The sequence below is a fragment of the Chiloscyllium punctatum genome, chromosome 30, assembly GCF_047496795.1.
Source record: "Chiloscyllium punctatum isolate Juve2018m chromosome 30, sChiPun1.3, whole genome shotgun sequence".
Lineage (NCBI taxonomy): Eukaryota > Metazoa > Chordata > Chondrichthyes > Orectolobiformes > Hemiscylliidae > Chiloscyllium > Chiloscyllium punctatum.
This window is the reverse complement of record NC_092768.1, coordinates 51,467,745-51,482,748: the sequence shown is the minus strand read 5'-3', so window position 1 is coordinate 51,482,748 and position 15,004 is coordinate 51,467,745. Positions and strand designations below refer to the sequence as shown.

Sequence of the window (15,004 nt, the reverse complement as noted above, 5' to 3'; positions counted from 1 at the left end):
GTGTTGTTTTATCAGACTAATATTATAGAAGGGAAGGTGACAGATAGGTTAGAGTAGGGAATAGTAAATAGTTGTTAGTTAATTTTCTCTGTTATACTTTAAGAAATAAATTGGTTAATTTTTACTTTCAATAGTTCTTGGCCACTTGAGTTTTTACAGATTACTGCACGAGATAAATTGTTTCTGTGTTGCTGGTTTTAAATTTAACAGGAGGGTTTACCCTGTGTCATTTAATCAAGTGAGTGAACAAGTTTAATCAGCTGAGTGTAGAAAGTCTACCAACAAGGAAGGGGCTTTGTTCAAAACATTCATACAGATAAGGACACTGTAAAAACTCTAAGGAGCTTTGCCAGTGGCTGGATTTGTACAAAATGGCCATCCTCAGCCATCTTCCCACAGACTATACCTCCAGTCTGATACTGTTTATGCTCCTTCTTCTGTTGGTTTTCAATATGCGATGGAAAACCAAAGTTCCCAGCAATTTCCCTCCTGGACCGACTCCACTTCCCTTGCTTGGAAACTTGCACCAACTGGACCTGAAGAGGTTAGACTAGGCCCTGATCAAGGTTAGTGGATTCCTTCACTGAATTCTGAATGGTTTTAGGGTTTATAGGAGAAAGCCTTGGAAGGAGGGACCCAGAGAAAAAGTATGTGCATCTAAATCTGTAATTCTTTAACACTGTGACTGTGAAACTGACTGAGTGTGTGACAGATCCTGTAATGTTGTGATCCTTTGACACTGTGATTCTGTAACACTATGGCGCTGTGATTCTGTATTACTGATTCTGTAACACTATGGCTCTGTGACATTGTGATTATGACTTTGTCTTCCCTCTGATCATGTCATTCTATGACACAATGATTTTGTGTCTTCTGCATCATGACTCTTTCTCTTGACACTTTCAGGTTTTGGGTGGAAGTTGTTTCTGTGACTGTGTTGAAGTGGCTGTAAAAGCCAGGAGTATTATGCAGCCAAGCAAGTTTACAGGGTCAGAAAGCACTGTTGCAAATGAGCACCTGAGCCAAGGTACTGCTCAGCAGCTGCACGGTAACACTTGTTGGCGAGATGCTGCATGGGAGATATCCTCCAACTTCAGGTGGCTCTAAAAGTGACAATATTCCAAAGTCTGGGGGTGTGGGGTGATATGTGAGATTGTCGATGACATGAAGATTAGCCCAGTGGTTGACAGTGAGAAGAAAGGTGTTAGGTTACAGGAATGGTTTGCGCATGTAATGAACTTCCTGAGAAAGTGGATTTTGTGGGTATAATTCCAATGTTTAAAAGATATTTGGACAGATATGAATAGGAAAGGTTGAGAGGAATGTTGGCCAGGAGCAGTTAGGTGGGACTAGTTTAGTTTTGGATTTGGTTTGGCATGGATTGGTTGGACCGAAGGATTTATCTCCATGCTTTATCACTCTAAAGATATAGGTAGGTTGGTCAGATGGGCAGACGGAGCTTAACCCTGAAAAATGTGAGCTGATTATTTTGGAAGAAGGAACAAGACAAGAGAGTCCTCAATGACTGGCAGGATGCTGCAAAGCTCAGAAGAACAGAGGGATCTTGGGATGCTTATCCATAGATCTCTGAAGGAGGAGGCAGGACAGGTTAATGGAGTCATGAAGAAGGCATTTGGGACACTTGTGTTTATCAGTCAAGGCATAACTTAGAGGAGCAGAAGGTCATGCTGGAGCTGTACAGGACTTTGGTCAGACCGCAGTGGAGTACAATGTATAGTTACAGCCAACACATTATCAGAAGGATGTGTTGCCTGTGATGGAGCAGTTTCGCTATGAAGAGAGGCTGAATTAGCTTGGATTGTTTTCTTTGGAGCAGAAAAAGTTGAGGGAGAGGGTAACTTGATGGACATGTCGAGATTATGATGGGGATTGACAGAGTGAGAAGAAGCAGCTGTACCCTTTAGTTGAAAGGTCTGTGACAAGGGAGAATGATGTTAAAGTGACAGGCAGTATGGTTAGAGGAGTGTTGAGGAAAAGCTTTTCACTCAGAAGGTGGTGAGGGTCCCGAATACCTTACCTGGGAGGGTAGTTGAAACGAGAAACTTCACAACCTTCAGAAAGTACTTGGCCGAACATTTGAAGTGTCATAACATTCAAGGCTATAGGCCTAATCCTGGAAAGTGACACTTCTGAAGGGAATAGTGTGCTTTTGCTGGTAAAAATATGATGGGCCAAAGGGCCTGTTTTGTACCGTATAATTCAATGATTCTTTCATTTTTGCCTGTGAATCTTTTCAGGCCACTTGTGGAGTCACTGAGCTTGCAACCCACCACAGCACTGGGGTTTTCAGATGCAATGTTCTGACAAGTTGAGCAACTTATTGAGTTATAACGTACTGTGGCACCAGCTGAAACAGGGTTTACTTGCAGTGGTAGGCTTTCTGAGGGGTCAGGATCTCATTGACCTCACACATTTCACCATCGCTCAACAGCCTTGCAGATTCACCAGTGGGAAGGATTTTCCCTCTAAGAATCTCTAACTAGCATGTGAGCGAATTCTGCAGGGACCTGAGGAGCGGTTTGTGTTCATACACCTTGAGGAACTACCAGCTGCCAGATCTGTAAAATGGTGCTGATGGCTTCCTTATTGAAACAAACAAAGATCATTTGCAGTCTTGACAGGGTAAATGCAGAGAGGTTGTTTCCCCTTGTGGGAAAGTCTAGGAGCAGAGCTCGTAATCTCAGAATAAGGGGCCGGCTATTTAAGATAGAGATGAGGAGAATTTCTACTGTCAGAAGCGAGTAAATCTGTGGAATTCTTTACCACAGAGGGCTGTCTAGGCTAGGTCATTAAGCATAATCAAGGCTGAGAGAGATAGACTTTTAATCAGTAATGAAATCAAGGACTGTGGGAAAAGAAGCAGGAAAGTGGCGTTGAGGATTATCAGACCAGCCATGATCTCATTGAAGGGAGAAGCAGACTCAATGGACTGAATGGCCTATTTCTGCTCCTATGTCTTATGGTCTTCTTTGGAAGGATGGTTGCTGTGGGTCAAAGACCATCCAACCCTTTGTAAAATTAGCTGCCAACCCCTGTCAGTTGCTGAGAATGGATGCAGAGCAGAGGTACAACGGCAGCCATTGCACACTGAGCCTGATCGTCAAACAGATGGAATATTTCCGAATGACAACCTTTGAAATATTTCTAAATGTTTATATTCCACAATTTAATTGATGAACATATTCTTCCATCGCGAGCTTTGAAAATCACAAATGAAACTGGGGGTCGCCCATTCGACCAGAGTGGCTATCACATAGTGCCCCTATGAGCCTTCCAACATCTCACTCCGTCTGCAGTCGATCTTGGACATTCACCGGCCCTTCCCTCATTCTCACTCAAGCTAATGTTAAAAATCGCACAACACCAGGTTATAGTCCAACAGGTTTATATGTAAGCACTAGCTTTTGGAGCACTGCTCCATCATCAGCTACCTAATGAAGGAGTAACACTCCAAAACCTAGTATTTCCAAATAAACCTGTTGGACGATAACCTGGTGTTGTGTGATTTTTAACTTTTTCCACCCCAGTCCAACACTGGCACCTCCATATCAAGCTAATGTTGGCAGCAGATCAAACATTTCTTCCGTTGCCGGGTAAGGGTGACAACCTCAGCTGTGTGACCGCCTCCCCCACCCCACCCAGTCTAGCTCCTCTCTTGGACATTGTAGGCCCTCTTGTCTTGCAATAAAGTGTTTTTTAAAAATTCCCTCATGCGATGGCCAGCATTTATTGTCCATCCCTAGTTGCCCTTGAATTGAATGGCTTGGCTAGGCCTCTTCAGAGGACAGTTGATAGTCAACCACATTGCTTTATTTCTACAGTGACAAGTAGGCTGCACCAGGTAAGGACAGCAGATTTCTTTCCCTAAGGACATTAGTGAACCAGATGGGTTTTTCCAACAATCATCAAAGCTTTCATGGCCATCTGTAGATTCTTAATTTCAGATTTTATTCTTTACTGACTTCAAATGAGATTCAATGGGCTTAGAATCCTGGACCTCAGAACATTTTCTGAGTTTCTGGATTAATAATCTAATAAGAATGCCCCTAGGCCATTACCTCCCCCTTTACCTGGTGTTGCTTGATTGTGTGCAATGTCAGCGACACTCATCCAGCCACAGCTGTGGACTGTGAGATTTCCACATTGTGTCAGGTATTGAGCTTACACTGGCACTGCCACATAAAATGGCTTCTAAACCCCCTTCTTCTCTCCTGCCAATGCCTTCTCTGACATTGCATCCCATCACCAGCCCCACCCCCCGATGCCCAGATGTCCCTCTGTCTCAGCATTACTGAGCAAGCAGCCCACCTGAGTTGGGGACCCACTCAGTTCCTGAGCTGGATTCAGGATTTGTGGCTTAGCTTCCACCAGTGGCTAGCCAGCCACTTCCAGTTCACCATCCCAAATCACTGTCACAGCCCACAATGCTCAACCTCATGTTTTGAAATGAAATTGGGAACTGTGGGTGCTGCAGATCTGAAATAAGAATGGAAATTGCTGGAGAAACTCAGCAGGTCTGGCAGCTTAGAGTCATACAGTACTACAGCATGGAGTTAGGCACTTTGGTCCAAACTGATCCATGCCGACCAAAATATCCATCCACACTAACTCCACTTCCCTGCACTTGGCCGATATCCTTGTAAACCTTTCCTATCCCCATGCATTTGTCCAGCTGCCTTTTAAATGTTGTTAATATACCTGCCTCAACCACTTCTGCTGGCAGCTCATTCTATATGTGTACCAGCCTTTGTGTAAAAAGGTTGGCCCTCAGGTTCCCTTTTCCTCTTTCCCCTCTAACCTTAAACTAATGCCCTCTAATCCTCAATTCCTAACCCTGAGAAGAAGACTGAGTGCATTCACCCTATCCATGCCCATCATGATCTTAGACACTCCTAATGATTCCCCCTCACTCTCTTATGTTCTAGAGAAAAAAGTCCTAGCTTGTCCAACCTTTCCTGATAACTCAGGATGTTGAGTCCTGGCAACATCCTTGTAAATTTCTTCTGCACGCTTTCCAGTTTAATAACATCCTTCTTATAGCAAGGCAACCAAACTGAACACAAAACACCAAGAGCGGCCTCACCAACATCCTGTCCAACTGCAACAGAACTTACCATCTTCTATGTTCAATGCTCTGACTGGTGAAGGCCAGAAGGCTAGCCTTCTTCACTGACCTGTCTACCTGTGACTCCACTTTCAGAGAACTATAAAGCTGAATTCCAAGGTACCTCTGTTCCACTAAACTCCTTAAGGCCCTACCATTCACCATGAAATTCCTACCTTGATTTGATTTTCCAAAATGCAAGCCCTCATCACACTTGTCAAACTTAAAAATCATTTGCTATTTCTCAGCCCACCTCCTAATCTAATCAAAGTCCTGCTGCAATATATGATTACCTTCATCACTGTCCACAATAACGCCTATTTTAGTGTCATCTGCAAACTTACTAATCATGCCTTGTGCATTCTCATCCAAATCATTGATATGGATAACAAACAGTAATGGAGAAAGTGAGGACTGCGGATGCTGGAGATCAGAGCTGAAAATGTGTTGCTGGAAAAGCGCAGCAGGTCAGGCAGCATCCAAGGAACAGGAGAATCGACGTTTTGGGCATAAGCCCTTCTTCAGGAATGAGGAAATGACTTTCCTCATTCCTGAAGAAGGGCTTATGCCCGAAACGTCGATTCTCCTGTTCCTTGGATGCTGCCTGACCTGCTGCGCTTTTCCAGCAACACATTTTCAGCTCTGATCTCCAGCATCTGCACTCCTCACTTTCTCCAATAAAACTGGGGCATCAACTTATAGAAAATCTTGGTTTTAAAGCAAAAGTAATTGTTAATTTTCTTTCATTTCTTGCTGATTTGATATGAATTGATTTATTACTGTCATATGTATCGGGATACATCAAAATTATTGTTTTGCTTGCTCACCTGACAAATTATACCTTACATAAGTACATCAGGGTAATAGAACTGAATGGAAAATATGTATTACAACTACTGAGAAGGTGCAAAGAAGGATCAACTCTAATATATGAAAGGTCTGCTCATACGTCTGCTGAGTTAAAAATCACACAACACCACTATATAGTCCCACAGGTTTGTTTGGAAGCACTAGCTTTTGGAGCACTGCTCCATCATCAAGTGGTTGTGGAATATAAGATCATAAGACATAGCATTTATAGCAAAAGATTACAGTGTCATGCAACTGAAATGATATATTGAACAAACCTAGATTGTTAAGTCTTTCATCTTATAGGATGCTAAAATGGGGAAGAAGCTGTTTTTGAATCTATTGGCAAATATTTTCAAACTTTTGTACCTTCTGTCTGTTGGAAGAGGCCAGAAGAGAGAAGGGTGGAACACTGGCTCAGTGGTTAGCACTGCTGCTTCACAGCACCAGAATCCTGGGTTCGATTCCAGCCTCGGGTAATTGAGTGGAGTTTGCACATTCTCCCTATGTCTGTGTGGGTTTCGTCTAGGTGTAGACTAGGTGGTTTAGCCATGGAAAATGCAGAATTACAGGAATAGGGTAAGGGTGTAGATCTAGATGAGATGCTATTTGGAGGTTAGTGTGGACTCGATGGGCCAATGGCCTGCTTCTACTCTGTAGGAATTCTATGTTTCTAACAGTATAATCAGGGTGGGAGAGGTCTTTGATTTTATTGGCTGATCTTCTGAGGCAACAAGGAATGTAGATGGAGTCAATGGAAAGAAGGCCGGTTTGCATGATGGTTATGTTCACTACTCTCTGTCGTTTCTTGCTGTCTTGGGCAGAGCAGTTCCCTTGGCAAGTTGTGATGCACCTCGATAGAAACTTTCTGTGGTGCATCTATAAAAGTTGGTAAGCATCATTATGGACATACTCCATATTCAGGGATGAGTGTCAGGCCAGAGAGATGGCATCTGCAGCAAAATTATTACGACAGTAGATGAACTGTAGTGGATCGAGGCAATCTAGAAGGCAGGGATTGATGTGTGCCATCACTAACCTCTCAGGCGCTTTGTAACATTAGCTGTCAGAGCCAGTGGGCAGTAGTCATTAACGCATGCTGCTTGATTTTTCATCTGCACCAGAGCGATAGTGGATGATGTATCCTAATTAGTTCTCATTAGGAATGAAACTTCAATCTCGTCTTCTATTTCTCTCTCTGTTTGTCTGATAGCTGTCGGAGACATATGGAACTGTATTCTCAGTGGAGATTGGCTCACAGAGGGCAGTTGTATTGACTGGCTATGACACAGTGAAGGATGCTCTTGTGAACTATGCTGATCAATTCTCTGGGAGGCCACACATTCCCATACTTGATGAGCTTACATTTCGATGCAGTAATGTGACTTTTTCATCCATATCTCCTGCAATTAGCTGATTGTTTCATAGTGATCAAAGTGGCATTGAATATTCTGGATTTGAGTTCTAATGCATTGACCACCTTCATTTTCACTCTGTTCACATTGAAATTTCTCGCAACAATACATGTGCACTATGGAATGGTGGGGGAGTGACCAGGACTGATGGGAGGCAAGACATTGTGGAGGAGGAGATCAGGTCTGAAGGGAGGTTTGGGACAGCGGGACATCATGACTGGGGGAAGAGGGAAGACCAGGTCTTGGTGGGGGTGGGAGGGGGGTGGAGGTATTGGAGTGTGCAATTCCTGACCTTCACAGGTTAGGACACCATCAGCAGAGGCGCTGCAGCCTGTTTCACCTTTCTCTGTCTCTATCACTACTCACTTCTTGTTCTTTCAGCTCCTGAATCAATCCCATTTTCAATATCACTGTTCAAACTTCCTCCACCAGTCTCTCAAGCAGTGCATTCCAGACCCTCAAACTTTGTTCAATTTAAATAAAGAGTTTTCCTCATGTCCTGACTACTACTTTTCCATCACCTCCAACCTGAGCCCTGTGGTTCTCCATCCAGCCACCAGTAGGACCAGTTTCTTCCTCCTGGCTCTCTCTATACCTGTCATGGTTTTGCAAACCTCCCTCACATTGCTTTTCATCCTGTTCTCAAAGAGAAACAGTCCCAGTTTCTCCACTCTCTCTGCAACTGAAGTTCCTCATCTCCAGAATCATTCCCATGAATCTTTTCTGCACCCTCTCTCCTTACATCACATCCTCCCTGAAAGATAGACACTAATTTAGTTTAGATCAGAGTGGTGCTGGAAAAGCACAGCAGGTCAGGCTGCATCCAAAAAACAGGAAAATCAACGTTTCGGGCAAAAGCCCATCATCAGGGCTGATGAAGGGCTTTTGCCCGAAAGGTCGATTTTCCTGCTCCTCGGATGCTGCCTGACCTGCTGTGCTTTTCCAGCACCACTCTGATCTAAAGTCTGGTTTCCAGCATCTGCAGTCCTCACTTTTGCCACTGTTATTTAGTGCATATTCCAGTTGAGGTCAAATCACTGTTCATAAAGTTTCACCATAACTTTCTTGTTTTTGAACTCTGTCTCCCTCTTCATGAAGCCCAGGGTCTTATTTGCATTTTAAACTGCTTTTTCAACTTCCCCTGCTACCTTCAGTAATGTGCTGATATACTCTCAGGTCCGTCTAGTCCTGCATCCCTTTTGGACTTGTACCCTTCGTTTTATTTTGTTTCTCCTCTGCATTGGCTGCACGATTCTCAAATATCAGGAAAAGCTGTGGGCTCAGTATTGATCCTTTAACAACCCCTTGTATTCCTTCCAAAGCACATCCTGTCACAGTAACACAAACTCATATTCATTCCGCCGTTGTCCTTTTTATTCTATGGGGCTTTGTCTTCATTGACAGACATGTTGCACAAATGTCTTTTTGGAAGTCTGTGTGCACCGCATCATGGACATTGCCTTCATCAGTCTTCTCTGTGACCTTTTCACATAACTCAGTCAAGAGCTTTAAACAGTTTTTGGCTTTTAAAACAAGTCTGTGCTAATGTTCCTGAATTAACCTGCTGTTATCTAAATGAGTGTTAATTTTGTCCATGGGTGATAGTTTTAAAGCTTACCTGTCACTGGGGTTAAGATGACTGGCCTGTGGTTGCTGAGGTTATTCTAATGTCTAATTCAACTTTCAGTACCTCAGCATTCTTTCTTGCATCTCTTATTTTATTGAATATCTAATTTTTTAAGTGTAGCCAACCTGCTTAGTACCTGTTGCTTGTATATTTAAATTCCATCCTGTGTCTCAACTCCGTCCTCTCACTGTGAGTTGGACAGCGCTTCTTCCTTCTTGGGAGCATGAGATGCAAAGTACTTACTTAGTATGGACTTCAGCCGTGCTCCCTGCTTCCTATAAATCCCTTGTAGGCCTTGAATTGGCCCCTCCCCTCCGCTGACAACTTCCTAATGTTTTTATGCCAACTGAAGGTTTTGGATTTCTTTTCACGCTTGCTGTTTGTTTTTTCGCATTGTCTCTCTTTGCTTCCATTTTGCTTTCTCTCCAACCATTTCATTTTCAGCCTGGTTTTACTGGCATTATCAGGAGTCAGATCTCCCGTGTGATTGGGAGTACAGGATGTGATGAGGAGGCTAACCGCTTTCTTGAAGATACTGACATGAAAAAGTGGATAAATCCATTAACTTGTTTTGGATGGGTGTATTTTGAAGAAGAGGTTCTCTAAGCTCTTTGCAAACAATATTTCTGCAGTCAGTACCAAAACTCAAAAAGGTCAGGTCAGTTGATGAATATCAATGATTCAAACCTTGGAATTCACGAGGATTGATGTACATCCCATTGTTGCCTGAATTAGTAATGGTTTGACTGGCATTGGCACTGAAAGATGATTTTGGGTATGCCTGTACTCATTCGATGTTACTGAGTTCTACAATGATCATCCATGATCTTCTGTCTCCATCGTAGGCATTAAAAGTCACCACCCTGCTTTTAAACTGGAAAGGGTGCAAAAAAGATTTACCAAGGATGTTCCAAAAGTGGAGGGTTTAACTAGTAAGGAGAGGCTGGGATTTCTTTACCTGGAGCATAGGAGGTTGAGGGATGACCTTACAGAAATTTATAAAATCATGAGGGGTATAGATAAGGTATTTTCCTCAGAGTAGGGAAGTCCAAAACTAGAGGGCATAGGTTTAAGGTGAGGGGGAAAAGATTTAAAAGAGACTGAGAGGCAACCTTTCTGCATATAGAGTGGTGCTTATGTGGAACAAGCTGCCAGAGGAAGTGGTAGAGATTGGTATAATTACAACATTTAAAAGACATTTGGACAGGTACGTGGATAGGAACAGTTCAAAGGGATATTGTCCAAATGCAGGCAAATGGGACTAGTTCAGTTTAGGTAAACATGGACAAGTTGGGTCAAGAGATCTGTTTATGCGCTGTATGACTCTGTGACTCTCCTTTGTATCTAACAAGGGAGGTTTCAGCAATGCAAACATCAAAACTGGAACCACGCTTTAAACAATCCTACACCAAAGGTCACGGTCAGCGTATTATCTCCAAAACACAATCAGTCAGAGAGGTCAATGGCTTCTCCTCGATCAGTTCAGTGATTTCGGACTGGCTTTCCATCATTGTGAATAACCTTTCCTTAGTGGATCCAATATAATTAAGGAGCCGGTGTTCTGGGAAATGGACAATACTTTTTTTATGTAAAACAGGCAGTCTTGCATCAGCCATTCATTATATACATCTCCTTATTTATGAACATCAATGGGAAAGTAAGAGATGTTTACTTCATGGTGATCTTACTGTTCTAATGAGCGAGAGGCTTGGACAGATACCATGCAGTCAAAAGTTCAGACCACATTATGGCAGCTGAGTAAATGTAAATGCACTTCACTTCATCAGTCTCAAATAAAAACTAACTTCACAAATGCTGATCATGAATCTAGTGCACCAGTGTAAAAGCCCATCTACTTCACCAACTCCTTTCAGGACAGAAATTTATCCTCCTTATCGAGTTAGATTTGCTTTCAGATGTATCATTTACCTTTATTTTCTTAAACAATTCAAAATGATGCCAGATTGTGGCAATAGTTGAAGCTTTTCACTGTAAAATACAAGGGACAATAAATCATTCAATTCAATTCATTTTGTGGTTGATTTTTGCCTGCCCCTCATAACCATTGGCACTCTTGTCAATGAAATATTTGTCCACCTCAGCCTTGTCTACTTCAACATTTCCTCATAAAACAATCCTTTCATCCCAGGAATCAATCTATTGAGCCTGCTTCCAGTGTAACTATACGCTTTGTTCGGTCAGGAGATTAAAACTGTACACTGTACTCTAGATGCAAGCTCATCAGATTTCTGTCCAGTTGTAACAAGATTTCTCTGCTTTTACACTGCATCCACTTGCATCGTATTTATCATCAACTTGTGATGTCATGGTGTAATGTGACTGTCACTAACATTCAAGTGGATCAAATTAGAAAGAAAATTTTGCAGTTCCAAAGCTCTTCACAGCCACAGTATAGCTCAAAGTGCTTTACAGGCAATGCGGTTCCTAGAGGTGTAGTCCATGCTGGAACTGAGTTACAGATTGTTGACCTACACTATTGACTGAACTGCATGAATTGTTTACGAACCTATTAAAACGTCAATGCTACAAAATATTAAAACCATTACATTAAAATATAGGTGTGACACACAGGTAATACCAGCACAGTCACAATCATAATATCTGCCTTTGAGCCAAGTAACAAATCAGCCTTCTTCCTATCACCGCTAAGTTATAGAGATCAGAGCCTGAGTTGATGACAGGCTCCACATTCCTATCTCACTTACGTCCTGCTATGCAACAACACTGTTGGGTTGTTATTTTTTTGATGTCAGTGCAATACTGGCTAAAGATATTGCATTCCTTCCTCAAAAATGTCTAGATATTGCCAATCTTTTAAGTAATTTTTGTAAACTTTTCATGGCCTCCTTCATCCAAACATTACTGTGCTAACAATTCTGGTGGACATTAAAATGCAATGTTGTTCTAATTTGAAATGCAGTGCCTGGAGAGTTGGTGGAAGTAGAATGGAGAAGTGATGGCCTAATGATATTATTGCTGGACTATTAGTCGTGGGGACCTGGGTTCAATCCTGCCTGGTAAGTTGTGGAATTTGAATTCAATAATAATCTGTAATTTGGAATCTAATGATGATGACAAAACCATTGTCAGTAAAATATGATTAAGTTTAATCATGACTTAATATGTAGATAGGCCAACTGGAGGAGAAGCCATATTGGATTTGGTGCTTGGCAACAAACCAGGTCAAGTGTCAGATGTCTCGGTGGGAGAGCATTTCTGTGATAGTGATCACAACTCCCTGACCTTTACGATAGTCATGGAGAGGGGTAGGAGCAGACGGTACAGGAAAATATTTAATTGGGGGAGGGCAGATTACAATGCTATTAGGCAGGAATTGTGGAGCAAAAATTGGGAGCAGATATTCTCAGAGAAATGCACAACAGAAATGTGGAGGTTGTTTAGGGAGCGCTTGCTGCCAGCGCTGGATTTTTCACACTGTGGCAAGGAAAGTATGGCAGGGTGATGGAACCTGGATGATAAGAGATGTGGAACATAGAGTCAAGAAGAACAAGGAACCTTACTTAAGGTTGAGGAAGCAAGGAGCAGACAGGACTCCAGAGGGTTACAGGTAGCCAGGATGGAACTGAAGAATGGACTTAGGAGAGCTAGAAGGGGGGCATGGAAAACCTTGGCGGGTAAGATTAAGGAAAATCCTAAGGTGTGGGTCAAGAGGATGGCCAGAGTGAGGGTAGGACTGTTGAAGGATATTGGAGGGAACCTTGAGTCTGGAGTCGAAAGAAGTAGGGAAGGTTCTTAATGAATACCTTGCTTCAAGAATTCACTCATGAGAGGGGCCTTGTTATTTGTGAGGACAACATGAAGCAGGTTGATGTGCAGGAACAGGTTGATGTTCAGAAGGGGAATGTGCTGAAAATTTTGAAAACAATAAGGTAAGGTAAGTCCCCTAGGCCAGATGCAATACACACAAAGTTACTAAGGGAAGTGAGGGAAGAGATTGCTCTGCCTTTGATGATGATCTTTGCATTCTCACTGTCCACTGGAGTAGTACCTGATGATTGGATGGTGTCAAATGTAATTCCCTTGTTCAATAAAAGGAATAGGGGTAACCGTTGGAATTACAGACCATCAATCTTACATCGGTGGTGGACAAATTATTGGAGAGGACTCCAACAGAGAGGATTTATGATTATTTGGAAAAGCAAAGCTTGATTAAGGAGAGTCACAGCCTAATTGAATTCTTTGAGGATATGACAAAACACATTGATGAATGTACAGCAATGGGTGTGGTGTATATGGATTTTAGCAAGATGTTTGATAAGGTTCCCCATGGTAGGCTCATTCAGAAAGTAAGGAAGCATGGGATACAGGGAAATTTGGCTGACTGGATATAGAATTAGCTGGCCAATGAAGACAGAGGGTGGAAGTAGAGGGAAAGTATTCAACTTGGAGCTCAGTGGCCAGTGGTGATCCACTTTGTGATTTTTATAAATAATTTTGATGAGGAAGTGGAAGGGTAGACAGGAAGGTTGGTGGAATTGTGGATAGTGTGGAGGGCTACTGGAGGTTGCAAAGGGACATTGTCAGGATGCAGAGCTGGCACAGAAGTGGCAGATGGAGTTCAACCTGGAAAAGTGTGAAGTGATTCATTTTGGAAGTTTGAATTTGAATGCAGGTTACATGGTTAAAGCAGAATTCTTGGCAGTTGGAGGGACAGAGGGATCTTGGGGTCCATGTCCTCAAAGTTGCCGTCCAAGTTGATAGGGTTGTTAAGAAAGCATAAGATGTGTTGGCTTTCATTAGCAGGGGGATTGAGTTTAAGAGCCATGAGGTCATGCTGCGGCTCAATAGAGCCCTGGTTAGACCACACTTGAAACTGTGTTCAGTTCTGGTTGTCTCATTATAGGAAGGACGTGAAAGCTTTGAAGAGGGTGCAGAGGATATTTACCAGAATGCTGCTGGACTGGAGGACGTTTCTTATGAAGAAAGGTTGAGGGAGCTAGAGCTTTTCTCATTGGAGAGAAAGAGGGTGCAAGGTGACTTAATGAAGGTGTACAGGATGATGAGAGGCATGTTTAGAATGCATAGCCAGAGATGTTTTCCCAGGCTATCATGGAGTGCATAATTTTAAGGTGAATGGAGGAAGGTTTAGGGGAGATGTCAGAGGTAAGTTCTTTGCACCGAGAGTGGTGAGTGCATGGAATGTGCTGCTAGCAGTGGTAGTAGAGTCAGTTTCATTAGGGACATTTAAGTGATTCTTGGGGAGGCACATAGATGATAGTAAAATGAAGGGTATGTAGGTTAGTTTGATCTTAGAGTAGGATAAGAGGTCGGCACAACATCGAGGGCCAAAGGGCCTGTACTGTGCTGTACTGTTCTAACTTCTATGTCTTGCAGTGAAGGAAACTGTCCTTCTTACCTGTTCTGGCCTACACTTGACTCCCGGCCCACCACAATGTGATTGACTCTTAACTGCCCTCTGGGCAATTAGTGAGTGCTAAATGCTGGCCAGTGACTTTCACATCTCAAGAATGAATTTAAAAATTGGCCTCATACCGGAGACCATTGCAGGATTATGGGAGAATCAGACCAAGTGGATTACTTCTGAAGAGAAGGAATGCACACAGTGGGTTGAATGGCCTCCGACTAGACTGTAAGATGTTCTCATTGAAAATTATTCCTTTTTATATTCGACAAACCAATTTGAGAAGGATTATCGAGATTTGGGGCGTGAACCCTCTGAAAGCAGAATTAAATTTAACTTACATTACCTTCACATAAACTTCCCATTGTGTATAAGGGTTACTCAGCTGGTGTTGTGTGACTTTCAGGTGTTATATTCAGTGAAGGGAAGAAATGGCAGAAAGCTTGAAAGTTTGTGATATCAGCCCTTCGCAGCTTTGGGATGGACAAGAAGTCCATTGAAGAGAGGATTACTGAAGAAGTTAACATCCTTGTTGATATGATTGAACGTCATAAAGGTGAGCACTTGAGAGTTAGACACACACG

General features: G+C 42.6%; 1 protein-coding gene and 1 pseudogene across 1 annotated transcript in view; one reads left to right on the top strand and one right to left on the bottom strand.

Annotated features, from left to right (window-relative positions):
- Positions 1-15,004, bottom strand: part of LOC140455513 (uncharacterized) — an 81,162-nt gene that overhangs the window by 1,196 nt on the left and 64,962 nt on the right. The gene's annotated exons all lie outside the window — the stretch shown is intronic.
- Positions 372-15,004, top strand: part of LOC140455512 (cytochrome P450 2K1-like) — a 45,119-nt pseudogene continuing 30,486 nt past the window's right edge.